This window comes from Chlorocebus sabaeus, chromosome 8, assembly GCF_047675955.1.
Source record: "Chlorocebus sabaeus isolate Y175 chromosome 8, mChlSab1.0.hap1, whole genome shotgun sequence".
NCBI lineage: Eukaryota > Metazoa > Chordata > Mammalia > Primates > Cercopithecidae > Chlorocebus > Chlorocebus sabaeus.
The window spans coordinates 11,399,306-11,414,271 of record NC_132911.1 but is presented as its reverse complement, the minus strand read 5'-3'; positions in this window follow the sequence as shown (position 1 = coordinate 11,414,271).

Sequence of the window (14,966 nt, the reverse complement as noted above, 5' to 3'; positions counted from 1 at the left end):
CTTCATGACCTCAGACTCTACCAGGCCACCGGCCAGCAGCCTAACCACTTGTGACTCCAAATCGTTTCCTTTATTTCAGTCTAGTGTTTCACCTGAAAACATCATCACTCCACCCTCAGTATGTCTCCATCACTCTCTGCCTATGTTCCCCAGGACTTTCTCATAGAAACCTGTGCTCTCACCTCTTCTAACAGCAGGGAAGGGGATGTATAATAATAACAGTACCTGCCTGTTGTGAGCTGAATTATTTCTCTCCTAAAAAAAATTCTTATGTAGGTCAGGCATGGTGGTTCAGGCCTGTAATCCCAGCATTCTGGGAGGCCAAGGTGGGTGGATCACCTGAGGTCAGGATTTCGAGACCAGCCTGGCCGACATGACGAAACTCCATCTCTACTAAAAATACAAAAAATGTAACTGGGCGTGGTGGCGCACACCTGTAGTCCCAGCTACTTGGGAGGCTGAGGCAGGAGAATCGCTTGAACCTCGGAAGCAGAGGTTGCAGTGAGCTGAGACCATGCCATTGCACACCCAGGCTGGGCGTCAGAGGGAGACTCCATCTCAAAAATAAAAATAAAAATAAAAATCATATGTTGCACTTCTGACCCAAAGTACCTTAGAATGTGGCCTTATTTGAAGATAGGGTCTTTAAAGGAGTAATTAAGTTTAAATGAGATCATTAGGGTGGGCCCTAAACCTGCTATGACTGGTGTTCTTATAAGATCAGGATATCTGGATACAGATGTACAGAGAGAAGACTGTGTGAAGACACAGGAAGAAGACAGCCGTCTACAAGCCACGGAGAGAGTGACGCCTTCACTCACAGTCCTCGGAAGGAATCAACCCTGCCAACACTTTGATCTCAGAGTTTGAGCCTCAAGAACTGTGAGAAAATACATTTCTGTTGGTTAGGTCCCCCAGACTATGGTACTTTGCTATGGCATTCCCAGCAGAATAACACACTACCTCATGCAGTTACTGGGAAGATAAAATTGGTTAAGGCCCTTAAAACACTTGGATCAGTACAAGAAGGATTAGCAATTAATTTCCAAACCTCTTAATCCTCCATCTTTCTCTTATTATTATTGCAGAACTCCTATTTGTGCTGCTAGATGTGACCTGACATCAAGCTGACTTTTCCAAACCTCCTCAACGTTCAAAACAAAGAAATGGAGAGCAGTGTCTACCTGCTACCTCTTTCCAGCAACATTCACACAGGAAAGAACTTCAGGAACTAAGTTCGAAGGAGTTGCCTAACAAAAGTTACAAAAGTTAAATATAAACTCTTAGAATAAATTCAAGGCTGTATTAACAATTAAAAGTAAAATTTACTATTTCTTCCCATGACCATATAGGATGGAAATTCTTTTTTATTTTATTTTTTATTTTTATTTTTTGAGACAGAGTTTCACTCTTGTTGCCCAGGTTGGAGTGCAATGGCACAATCTCAGCTCACTGCAACCTCTGCCTCCTGGGTTCAAACAATTCTCCTGCCTCAGCCTCCCGAGTAGCTGGGATTACAGGCACGCACCATCATGTCCGGCTAATTGTGTATTTTTAGTAGGAGACGGGGTTTCGCCATGTTGGTCAGGCTGGTCTCAAACTCCCAACCTCAGATGATCCACCCTCCTCAGCCTCCCAAAGTGCTGGGATTATAGGCGTGAGCCATCGCGCCCACCCAGGATAGAAATTCTTAAACAAAGTGCTTATAACACACAGAAGTTCCCCAGTGAGTTTTCAGATATGTCCAGTAATCTGTTGTAAGTAATAAACTAAAGACTATATACAGTTTACCTTCTCATATAGTGGCAATCTTGCTCATCTATCATTTTTAAAAATAATTTTACTGCTTTTACCATATAATCTACCCTTTTAAAGTGTACAATTCAGGATTTTGTTAGTATAATTACAGGATTGTCCACCTGTCATTACATCATTACAATCTAATTTTAGAACATTTTTGTTCCCCCCAAAGAAATTCTGTACCCATGCAGTCATTCTCTATTTCTTCTCGCTCTATCTGCAAGCAACCACTAATCTTTCTGTCTCTAGCTATTTGCCTATTCTAGATATGTATTTATTTATTTTTGAGACAGGGTCTTGCTCTGTCATTCAGGCTGTAGTGTAGTGGTGTGATCATAGCTCACAGCTCACTGCACTGCAGCCTCAACCTCCTGGGCTCAAGTGATCCTCCCACCTAAGCCTCCCAAGTAGCTGGGATGACCAACACGTGCCACCATGCCCCACTAATTTTTTAAAAAAATTTTTTGTGGAGATGGAGTCTCCCTACATTGCCCAGGCTGGTCTCTGACTCCTGGGCTCAAAAGATCCTCCTGCCTCAGTCTCCCAAAGTGCTATGATTACAAGTGTGAGCCACCATGCCTGGCCTATTCTGGATATTTTCTAGATATGAAATCATACGGTGTGGTCTTCTATGACTGGCTTTTTTTTTTTTTTTTTTTTAACCTAGCATAATGTTTTCTGGATCATCCAAGGGATAGCATGTCATTCCTTTTTATTGCCAAATAATATTCCGTTGTGTGAATACACCACATTTTATTTATCCATTCATCGGTATATGTATGAGGGTTTCTACCTTTTAGCTAGTATAAATAATGATGCCATGACTGTTTGTTGACAAGTGTTTGGATATATGTATTTTCAGTTCTCTTGGAACTGGAGGAGTGGAATTGCCCAGTCATAAGGTAACTCTATGTTTAACATTTTAAGGAACTGCCAAACTGTTTTGCAAGTGTCTGCGCCATTTTACCAGGGATGTATCAGGATTCCAATTTCTCTACATTCTCATAAACAGTTGTTATATTTTACATTATAGTCATTATTATACCATTATTATGGGTGCAAAATAGTATCTCATTGTGGTTTTGATTTGCATTACCTGAATGGCTAATGATTTTTAGTATCTCTCCATGTGCTCATTAGCCATTTGATATCTCCTTTGGAGAAATGTATATTCAAATCCTTTGCCCATTTTTCCACTGAATTATTTGTCTTTTATTGAATGATAAATGCCCTTTATATATTCTGGATTCCAGTTTCTTATCAGATGTATGATTTGTAAATATTTTCTCCCATTCTGTGTGTTGTTTTCATTTTCTTGACAGCTTTGTTTGTAGCACAAGAGTTTTAACTTTTAGATACAGTTCAGTTCAATGTATCTATTTTTTCTTTTGTCACTTGTGATTTTGGTTTTGAATGTTAAGAAAACATTATCTGACCTCAGGTCACAAAGATTGACGACTGTATGTTCTTCAAAGAGTTTGATCGTTTTTGGCTCTTAAGTTTAGGTTTATAATCTATTTTGAGTTAAACCTGTGTGGTATGAGGCAGGGTTCCAAATTCATTCTTTTCCATGTTGACTCCAGTTGTCCCAACACTATTTGTTGAAACTATTCTTTCTCACATTGAGTTGTCTTGTCACCTTTGTCAAAAATCAATAAACATAATTAAATGTAAGGGTTAATTTTGGGAATCTCAATTCTATTCTATTGGTCTATGTGTTTTTCTCCTTATACCAGTACTATAATACATTGTCTTGATTACTGTAGCTGTGTTACAATTTTTGAGTTTGGGAAGTGAGAATCCTCCAATTTTTTTTTTTTTTTTTTAAGATTTTTTGGATATTCTGGGTCTTTAGCATTTCCTAATGAATTTTAGGATCATCTTGTCAACTTCTACAAAAAAAGACAACTGGAATTTTGACAGGCATTGTGTTGAATCTGGAGATAAATTTAAAGAGTATTGCCAGCTGGGCAGAGTGGCTCACGCCTGTAATCCCAGCACTTTGTGAGTCCGAGGTAGGTGGATCACTTGAGGTCAGAAGTTTGAGACTCGCCTGGCCAACATGGTGAAACCCCATGTCTACTGAAAATACAAATATTAGCCGGGCATGGTGGCACGTGCCTGTAGTCCCAGCTAATTTGGAGGCTGAGGCAGGCGAAACAGTTGAGCCTGGGAGGTGGTGGTTGCAGTCAGCCAAGATTGCACCACTGCACTCTAACCTGGGCAAGAGAGCAAGACTCCGTCTCAAAAAAAAAAAAGAGTATTGCCATCTTAGCATCTTGTGATCCATGAATAGGAATTGTTTTTCCATTTATTTGACTTATTTCAACAATGTTTTGTAGTTTTCAGTATACAAGTCTTACACTCATTTTATTAACTTTGTTCCAAAGCATTTTATTCTTTTCAATACTATTGAAAACTGAATTGTTTTCTTAATTTTTGAAATGTTCACTGCTAGTGTGTAGAAACACAACTGATTTTTGTATGGTCTTGTATCCTGTCACCTTACTGAACTCATAGTTAGTTCCAATGCCTCTTTTTTTGGTGGATTCTTTAAGATTTTTTATGTACAAGGTCATGGTATATGGAAATAGAGGTATTTTGTTTCTTTTTTCCAATCTGGGTGCCTTTATTTCTTTTTCTTGCCTGATTCGATGTGCCAGTCCATGAGAACAAACACGCTTATCTTATACCTGAACTTAGAAGAAAAGCTTTTAGTCTTTCTGAAGTATCATCATGTTATTTTTTTTTTTTTTTTTTTTTTTTTTTGAGACGGAGTCTCGCTCTGTCGCCCAGGCTGGAGTGCAGTGGCGCGATCTCGGCTCACTGCAAGCTCCGCCTCCCGGGTTCACGCCATTCTCCTGCCTCAGCCTCCCGAGTAGCTGGGACTACAGGCGCCCGCCACTGCGCCCGGCTAATTTTTTTCTATTTTTTAGTAGAGACGGGGTTTCACCATGGTCTCGATCTCCTGACCTTGTGATCCGCCCGCCTCGGCCTCCCAAAGTGCTGGGATTACAGGCGTGAGCCACCGCGCCCGGCCCATCATGTTATTAAATATTATATCAGCTGTGGGTTTTTAATAGATATTCTTTATCAGATTGATGAAGTTGCCTTCCCTTCCTACTTTGTTGGATGGTTAGTTTTTGTTTTTTTTTTTAATTATTACTGCGCTTTTAAATCATGAATGGGTTTTAGCTTTTTTTTTTCTGAAATCTTTGGTTTTTGTCTTTTATTCCATTGATATAGTATATTACATAAATTAATTTTCAAACGTTAAGCCAACATTGAATTTCTGTGATAAATCCCATTTGGTTATGGTGTATACTTCTTTTCATGTGTGGCTGGATTCAGTTTTCTAGCTTCCCCCCCCCCCCCCCCAGAAATTTCGTCTCTATATTCGCCTCTATATTCTTTGGGGATATTGGTCTACAGATTTCTCGTAATGTCACTGTCTGGTTTTGATAATATTAGCCTCATATAACAAGTTAGGAAGTGCTCTCGTTTTTGGAAAAATTGAGAAGAACTGGTCTTAGTTCTTTTAATATTTGGCAGATTTCACTAGTGAAGTGAAGTGAAGTGATCTGGTCCCAGTCTTTTTTTTTTTTTTTTTTTTGCAAGAAGTTTTAAAATGACCAACTCAATCTCTTTGCTTCATACAGGTCTATTCAGATTTTCTATTTCTTCTTGAGCCAGTTTTGCTAACATTTGTCTTTATAGAAATTTGCCCAGTTTCATCTAGGTTATCTAACTTTTTGGCATACAATAGTGTTTCCATATAACCCTTTTTATTTCCGTGAGGTCATTAGAGATGTTCTCTCTTTTCTTCACATTTGAGTCTTCTCTCCTTTTTTCCTGATCAATCTTGTTAAAGGTTTTCCAAATTTTGTGGATCTTTTCGAAGAACCACCTTTTAATTTTGTTGCTGTTATCTGTTTTTCTATTCTCTGTTTCATTTATTTCTGTTCTTTATTCTTTCCTTCTACTTGTTTTGCATTTAGTTTGCTTTTCTTCTTCAAGCATCTTAAGGTCAAGTTTAGATTATTGATTTGAGATCTTTCTTCTTTTTAATATAGGCATTCACAGCTCTAAATATCCCCCTGCGCACTTTTTTAGCTAGATCCCATAGGTTTTGGTATGTTGTGGTTTTAATTTATATTTATCTCAAAATATTTTCTAGTTTCCCTTGTGCTTTCTTCTTTGATTCAGTTATTTAGGAGTGTGTGGTTTAACGGATACCATCTTGTGTATTTCCTTACACCAATACAGCTTGGTTCCACCTGGCTCCTTTGTGCTCTTATTGTCAAATATATTACATTTCTGTATGTTATAGGACCAACACCACAATTAGATACCTATTGTTTTGTGCAATTGCTTTTTTAAATCAGTCAAGAGAAGAAAAATGAAGACATGCAATTATGCAGCTTTTATCATTATCTACAAAATGTCCTTTATTGAAGCTCTTTGATGTCCCTGCTCATATGTTTCCCCTTCTTGGGTCTGCATAGGTCACTGGTTAGTCAAAGGTTGTGCGTAAGCCCCTTCGTTAGATTTTCATCGTTTACTGTTGGATGTGTGTGGAGTTCAGAGGTTGCTATCACACATTGGGGAATTTACATTTTGTTTGGCTCTACATTCAGCCAGGGACTAGTAACTCGGAGTCCCTCTTTAATCACTCCTGAGATGTCTCAGCCTCAAACATGCACACAGTCTTCCAGACAGTCAGGAATGAGAGCAATTTTAGTTTTAAGCCTGGCTTCCTAGGCCTCACCCCTGGGTTGGAGTAGTTTATTTTTCTGCCAGTGTTTGCTCAGAGGTTGTGTTCACACCTCTTGTGCCAGTGAGACTGTAAACGACTACCCCATTTTCCTAAAACTTATCTTTATCTTTTCTCTTTTCCCTGCGTGTTCACCTCTTACTTAGCTCTTTAGGAATGCAATTCTAACCTTTACCTTCTCTCCACCAGGCACTCCCTGCACTGAGAGGTTATCTAACTACATGTTTCCTTAGAAATTCTAAGGACCAAATGTTGAACCAAACCAGGCACTCTCTGGGATTCTCCCCCACCAGGAAATTACCTCAAGATGACAGTCACTTTACCACCAAGCTCTGCCCTCGATGGTGGCAGCCAGCAAGTGGCGAGTCAGGCAGACCCCGTGCCTCCTCCTCTCCATAGCACTCACTCCAAGTCCCCCTTAAAGACTCTGCTTTCTGCCATCAAAGCTGAAGCGGTTCCCTTAAGGCAGAAGCCTGTACCTCTTCCCCTCAGCTGAGCTCTGGAATAAAAGTCGCTTTCTTTCTATCAGCCCTCACTCTTATGAACTGGACTGTGCAGGCAATGAGCAGCTGGACTTGCATTTGGTTACAAGCCTTCCGCCTTGGGTTGATTGGTCTGTGCACAGCTTGGGGAAAGCTTTCAGGTCTGCCCAACATCCTGCTCTGACTGGCCTTGAGTGGGTGAAACCTAGTGCACGTGCATAGCCTCCCCAACTCACAGAATTGACTGTGATCCCGGAATTCACTGGGATCCCAGCAGCGCTGTTCTGGGCTCTTGCCCTGGTTCTATGAAGCTGCTCTGCTGTTCCACTCATATCTGGAGCTCCAGCCTCCTGCGCTGCTCTCCACGCAGTCTCTACCGTTTTGACAACACCCTTAGGCATGCAGTTCTCCAGGTGCTGTTTCAAATAAAGTCAGTTCCCTCAGGCAGAGCTGCAAAGCGCTTTACGCTGACGGCATGCCCTCCCCCAACCCCACCACCACAGGGCCTTTTTCTAGGAATGACATCCCTGCTCCACAGCAGGGCACTGAGGGAGGATAATGTGGCAGCCCTGGTCTTCTTGGTTTGCCTTCCCTGGTATAGAATCTCTGCCCTGTGAGAGAGCTGGCAGGGGCAATCAGGCGTCTTATTCGTGGCCTGCTGCAGAGCTTCTGCCCTTTAAGTGCAAGGAGGCCCTAGTCCTGTTAGCTCCCCTTGCTTGGAATAGATCTTCTGCAATAAGGAGCTGCGGAGGATGAGAAATGCCAGCAGCCCCTCCCTCCTGGTAAAAGAAAAACTTCAGCTGAATTAAATGTAAAGGAGTTTAATTGAGCAATGAAAGATTCGCAAATCAGGCAGCCCCCAGAATCACAGCGGATTCACAGAGACTCCAGCACAGCCACGCGGTGGAAGATTTACAGACGAAACAAGGGAAATGATGTACAGAAACCGGCAGTGAGGTACAGAACAGCTGGATTGGTTGCAGGTTGGTGTTTGCCTTATTTCAACAGTTTCAACACTTAGCGGTTTATGAGTGGTTGAAGTATGGCCGCTGGGATTGGCTCAGCCTCCTAAAGTAATTTTTGTATTTTTAGTAGAGACGGGGGTTTCACCATGTTGGCTAGGCTGGTCTTGAACTCCTGGTAATCCACCCACCTCGGCCTCCCAAAGTGCTGGGATTATAGGCATGACAACAGGGCATACTCCTAAATTAGATTTCCAATCTTGTCTATTAAGCTAAGTTGCAGTTCATCCACAAGGACTCATATATAGAAGTACAGAGGCCTTGTCAGGCCATATTGAGTTTGCTTTAACACTCCCAAGGTGAAACTGCAGCCCCAGACAGGGTGTTAAGTGGAGCGGGAATCTCTGTCCTCTTGATCGCATCTCTTGGTCACATATGCCAGAGCATGGGGCCCAGAATAGAGCTTCTGGAGCTGCAGGGCAGGAGGGGTAGGCAAGGTCATGGCTCAAAGGCCACAGACTTTGGCTATTCCTCTTACCAGTGTTTAGTACCTTTTTTTCCTTTCTTTTTTTTTTTTTTTTTTTTTTTTTTGAGACAGGGTCTCACTCTGTTGCCCAGGCTGGTGATCTCCGCTGACTGCAACCTCCACCTCCTAGGTTCAAGAGATTCTCCTGCCTCAGCCTCCCAAATAGCTGTGATTACAAGTGCCTACCACCGTGCCTGGCTAATTTTTGTATTTTTAGTAAAGACAGGGTTTCGTCATGTTGGCCAGGCTGGTCTCAAACTCCTGACCTCAGGTGATCTGCCCACCTCAAGCTCCCAAAGTTCTGGGATTACGGGAGTGAACCATCATGCCTGGCTGTTTATACATTTCCTCAAAGACTGTTTCTCCAGCTGCTGTGTGTTTTAGGACAATTTCCGGAGACTTTATGACTTGTTTGTATTTTGCTTTTTACAATACTTTTCAGCTGGGCGCAGTGGCGCACACCTGCAATCCCAGCACTTTGGGAGGCCCAGGTGGGCAGGTCACTTGAGGTCAGGAGCTTGAGACCAGCCTGGCCAACTTGGCGAAACCACGTATCTACTAAAAATACAAAAATTAGCCAGGTGCGGTGGTGCACACCTGTAGTCTGAGCTAATCAGGAGACTGAGGCAGGAGAAACGCTTGAACCCAGGAGGCAGAGATTGCAGGAGCTGATACCATGCCACTGCACTCCAGCCTGGATGACAGAATGAGACTCTGTCTCAAAAATAAAAATTAATTAATTAATTTAATTAAATGTTTTTCCCCAGTGAAATGGCTGTTTTGCCGGGGAGAATTTCAACTAAGCTTCGTTCTGTGTCCCTTCCATTCTGGAAGTCCCGCTCATTTGCCAGCGAGCGATGTTTTCTGGAGGAGGAAAGAGTGGCTGCATTTCTAGTTGGCAGGGCATTACATAAACCCCTTGGCACACACACTGGGTATGTGGCCTGTACCCAACTTCATTTCATGCCGTGATTTCTCAAGCACCGAGCATAAAATAAACCCAAGCAATTTGTTCTGTTCTATGCGTACCGAATCGGTTAGCAAGACTTGGCTTTTATTTCTAATGAGGGAAACATGCGGGTTCACTTTTTCAGTTTGGCGTCAGTAAAACATTCCAAGAGAAAGTACTCTACCCATAAGGACCTCCTGAAAAACGTGAAAGTTTCACAAATCCAATACATTTTCCCAAGTTTCAGAGTTACACTGATGTGAAAAGGCTGTGCTGAAACAAATGTTAAGAATGCACAACTTCCTCTACTTTTCAAATTTTAAAAATATTAGTTTTATAATATAATAATTGTTCTATAATCTCCCAATAAGTCTTTCTAGCAGAAATTTTAAAACTGGAGGAAGTATCCTTTTATTTCTTATTTCATTTGCTTATTTATTTTGAGACAGGGTCTCACCCTGTTTCCCAGGCTGGACTGCAGTGGCCCAATCACAGCTCACTGCAGCCTTGACCTCCCAAGGCTCAGGTGATCCTCTTGCCTCAGCCTCCCAAGTAGCTGGGACTATGCCACCGTGCCTGGCTAATATTTGTATTTTTAGTAGATATGGGTTTTTGACACATTGCCCAGGCTGTTAATTTTTGTATTTTTACTATGGGTTTTTGCCATGTTGCCTAGACTGGTCTCGAACTCCTGGGCTGAAATGATCCACCCACATCAGCCTCCCAAAGTTCTCCCGCAGGCATTAGCCACTGCACCTGGCCATCTTTAAAAGCTTCTGTGTTCCTTCAGACTTACTCAGGCAAATCACCTGGCTTCTCCCATGGGTTGCATTAATCAGTCAGATCACATTAGACCAGGAGTCCTGGACAGTCTAGTTTCATTATATTATGCAGACTTTCACATGCCACTTTCATAATTTTTACCATATCTTCACACATTTTTTTCTATACCCGTGTATCGCTTGCACTTATTAAAACATTTTTGTAATACACTTTTAAGTATTTCTTTCTTCTTCTTCTCTGTTTTTATTTATTTTTTTTTTTTGGGGACCGAGTCTCGCTCTGTTGCCCAGGCTGGAGTGCAGTGGCGCAATTTCGGCTCACTGCAAGCTCCGCCTCCCGGGTTCACGCCATTCTCCTGCCTCAGCCTCCCCATTAGCGGGGACTACAGGCACCTGCCACTGCGCCTGGCTAATTTTTTGTATTTTTACTAGAGACGGGGTTTCACTGTGTTAGCCAGGATGGTCTGGATATCCTGACCTCATGATCTGCCCACCTTGGCCTCCCAAAGTGCTGGGATTACAGGCGTGAACCACTGCGCCTGCCCAAGTATTTCTTTCTAAATGTGTTCATTTTTAAAGCAAATGTTTTTATCACTCGTGCAAATAGCCAATTAATAAATATAATGAAAACAAAAATTAAACATTCTAGCTAGATACGTTTAAAGGCTCCGAACTTGAGGCCTGCTTTCTCTGTATAAAGAGAGTTATGCAATAGAATAGCTGTATTTGGTTAGTGCTTACTGTCAGAAGCACTTTATACATGGTACCTCATTTAATATTATATCCATTGTATGAGGTAGATTGTTTCCCCATTTTACACAAGAGGAAGCTAAGTGACTGGGTCTGTGTCCCCACCCAAATCTCATGTGAAATTATAGTACCCGAGGCTGGAGGTGGGTTCTGGCGGGTGGTGACTGGATTATGGGGGTGGATTTCCCGTTTGGTGCTGTTCTTGCCATAGTGAGTGAGTTATTTCGAGATCTGGTTGTTTAAGTGTGTAGCCCCGCGCCCCCCACCCCACGTCTTCCTACTCCAGTCCTGTAAGACGTGCCTGGTTCCCTTTCACCTTCTGCCATGATTGAAAGTTTCATGAGGTCTCAGAAGCCATCATGCTTCCTGTACAGCCTGCAAAACGGTGAGCCAGTTAAACCTCCTTTCTTTATAAATTACCCAGTCTTAAGCATTTCTTTTTCTTTTTCTTTTCTTTCTTTTTTTTTTTTTTTTTTTTTTTTTTTTTTTGAGATAGTCTCTCTCTGTCGCCCAGGCTGGAGTGCAGTAGCACGATCTTGGCTCACTGCAACCTCTGCCTCCTGGGTTCCAGCGGTTCGCCCACCTCAGCCTCCCGAGTAGCTGGGATCACATGTCTGGTTAATTTTTGTATTTGTGTAGAGACAGGGTTTCACCATGTTGGCCAGGCTGGTCTTGAACTCCTGACCTCAGGCAATCCACCTGCCTTGACCTCCCAAAGTGCTGGGATTACAGGCATGAGCCACTGCGCCCAGCCAAGTATTTCTTTATAGCAGTGTGAGAACGGACTCATACTCTGAGGTACAAGATAGAATAAATGGCAGAGGCAGTGGATCAAGCAGCATTAACATAAGCAACTCCATCTTAGAAAAAGACTCCATCTTACATTTTAAAAGGCATCATGCCGACAGGGACCAGATGTTCACCTAATCAACAGACACTGCACCCAACCAGATAAGGACAAAACCAGACATACTTTTCCACTATCAGTCCTCACCAAAGTACTCTGGAGAGCAGGGCTTCGCCAGCTCAAAACAGCCATCTTAACAGACACTGTCTTGCTGTCACTTGTGATAAGCACCTGGCATCCACCTCTGAAGTCTGTGCCCACATAGAGGACTCTTCCTTGCAAGACCTTGATGGACAGCCTGGACAAAGCCAGGACATTCTTTTTGTCTACATCGCTCTTCATGAACTGGTTAACCCTTTCCTTCATCCCTTTTCTCTTGATTTTTTTTTTGTTGTTGTTGTTGCTGAGACGGAGTCTCACTCTGCCGCCCAGGCTGGAGTGCAGTGGCACCATCTCGGCTCACTGCAACCTCTGCCTCTCAGGTTCAAGCAATTCTCCAGCTTCAGCCTCCAAAGTAGCTGGGGTTACAGGCGTACACCACCACACCTGGCTAATTTTTGTATTTTTAGTAGAGACAGGGTTTCACTACATTGGCCAGGCTGGTCTCAAACTCCTGACCTCAAGTGATCTGCCCCCCTTGGCTTCCCAATGTGCTCGGATTACAGACATGAGCCCCTGCACCCGGCCTCTCTTGATGTAAAATTTACTTTATTTGATGTGGAATGTTTAATCTATAACATTTATATATCCATTAAGCATACCACACTATGTATGGTTTGCAATGTTGACTGATTTGTGGAATGGATTGACCCTCACAGCTTGACTACTGAGTGAATGGGTTATAGTAAGGAGACTCGCCTCCTTGGTAATTCTATGTAGCTTGTGGCTTCTGTGATTGAAATAGCATCAATACCAGTTTGACACTGTGGAAAGACACAAACATGTGTGAACCTGGTTGTCTGACCTTGAGAGGCTCAGGATAGCCAGGATTCAAATAGAGGCAGGCAGGAGTCAGGGCACCTAGCTGCCTCCTACATAATGCAAAAGACAAGTGATTCTCTATGATTTGATGCCATCTGTGCCTCAATTACAAATGCCTGAGATTGCATCGGAGTACATGGCCCACTTTGGAAACGCTGGTCTGGGGGGATGTCCAGACGGCTCTGAGGAAAGGTGTCTTCCTTCCACACTCAGATACACATGAAAATGCTGCACATTCTCTCAGCTTTTGGAGATTCACACTTTGCATTGGTATCTAAAAGGTTCTCAAAGTCCTGCAGCAAAGACTCTCTTAAGCTTTCTTTTTCTTTTTTAGAGACAGGGTCTCATTCTGTTGTCCAGGCTGGAGTGCAGTGGTGTGATCATGGCTCACTGCAACCTCGACCTACTGGACTCAACTGATCCTCTTGCTTCAGCCTCCTGAGTAGCTGGGGCATGTGCCACTACACCTGGCTTTTTTTTTTGAGATGGAGTCTTGCTCTGTTGCCCAGGCTGGAGTACAGTGGCACGATCTCGGCTCACTGCAAGCTCCGCCTCCCAGGTTCACGCCATTCTCCTGCCTCAGCCTCCCGAGTAGCTGGGACTACAAGTGCCCGCCACCATGCCCGGCTAATTTTTTTGTATTTTTTTTCAATAGAGACGGGGTTTCACCGTGTTAGCCAGGATGGTCTTGATCTCCTGACCTCCTGATCCACCCACCTCGGCCTCCCAAAGTGCTGGGATTACAAGTGTGAGCCACCGCACCTGGCCCCCCTTTTTTTTTGTAGAAATGAGGTCTCACTGTGTTGCTCAGGCTGGCCTCAAACTCCTGAGGTCAAGCGATCCTCCCATCTCAGCTTCCTGAGTAGCTGGGACTACAAGCATGCCACCATGCCCAGCTGATTAAAAAAAATTTTTTTTGGTAGAGATGGGGATCTCACCATGTTGCCCAGTTTGGTCTCAAACTCTTGACTTCAAGCAATCCTCCCTCCTCAGCCTTCCAAAGTGGTGGAGTTACAGGCATGAGCCACTGTGCCAGCCTCTTTTAAGCTTTCTTTAACGCAGCATTTCCTATTGGATCTCAGAATCATTTTAAAGAGAGCATGTATTTGTACCTCAGGAGACACAAATGTTCCATGAGGCAGTCTAAATTCCTCTCAGCATTTAGAATAACATTCATTTCATTCAAAAATATTCCTAGTTTTTAAAGATGAAGAAGGTATTGCTTCCCTGAAAGAGGCTACAAATATTCAAATAGAGTTTCTGTTACCAGGTGAATTTTCTCATGCCGTCGAACACAGATCACTTCAGAAGGTCATCATTTTCTAACCGCCCGTCCAGTCCTTCCACACCCCCTTCCGACTTGGCAGCAGCAGCAGCATTTCCACCAGGTGACGGCCTTTGTCACTGCCAGTTCCACTGGGGGACACCGGCAGCCATGGGCAAAGGAAGCCCTGGGCATTTGAATTTGGCACAGAAGCTGCCACCATGTGTCAGGCACTCTGTATTCAAAGAGTGAAAGGAAAATAGAATCTCGGAATCCCAAACTCAGGATGGCAAAGGGAAAGTTCAGCGTGGGAACTGAGTCACACAAAAACTGCTGTTCCTTCTGTTCCCAGACAGCTGTAATTTCACCATCTCATGTCACAGCCTTATTTCCTCTACTCCCTCTTTAAACGTTAACTTTATCTTGTGTAAAATGAAGATTTACTGAGCTGGAGACAATGCATAATTGCTTTTTTCCTCTACTCCCTCTTTTCACAGGTAAAATGTAAATTTACTGAAGCTAATCAGAGCCTCACAAGAAGGTAATCATCTGCCTCATTGCCTACCCTCCCTATTTTTCCCTCTTGCTTGCTCTTTCCCTTTTAAATATCAAAGTTCCCAAAACCCCTTTGGAAAAAGCACAGGCCACAGATGCTTCTGTGATCTGTGTTCTTCCCAGGAGTGTCCTTGATCTTGGCTAAATAAACCTCAAATTGATTGAGACCTGCCTCAGTCACCTTTTGGTTTACAAAAGTTCAGTGAACCTGAAAGTTCTTTCAAAAAGCTCACAAAAGGGGGAAATTGCCTTAGAAGGGAACGACATATGTGATAAGTAATGCACTTCTAATTG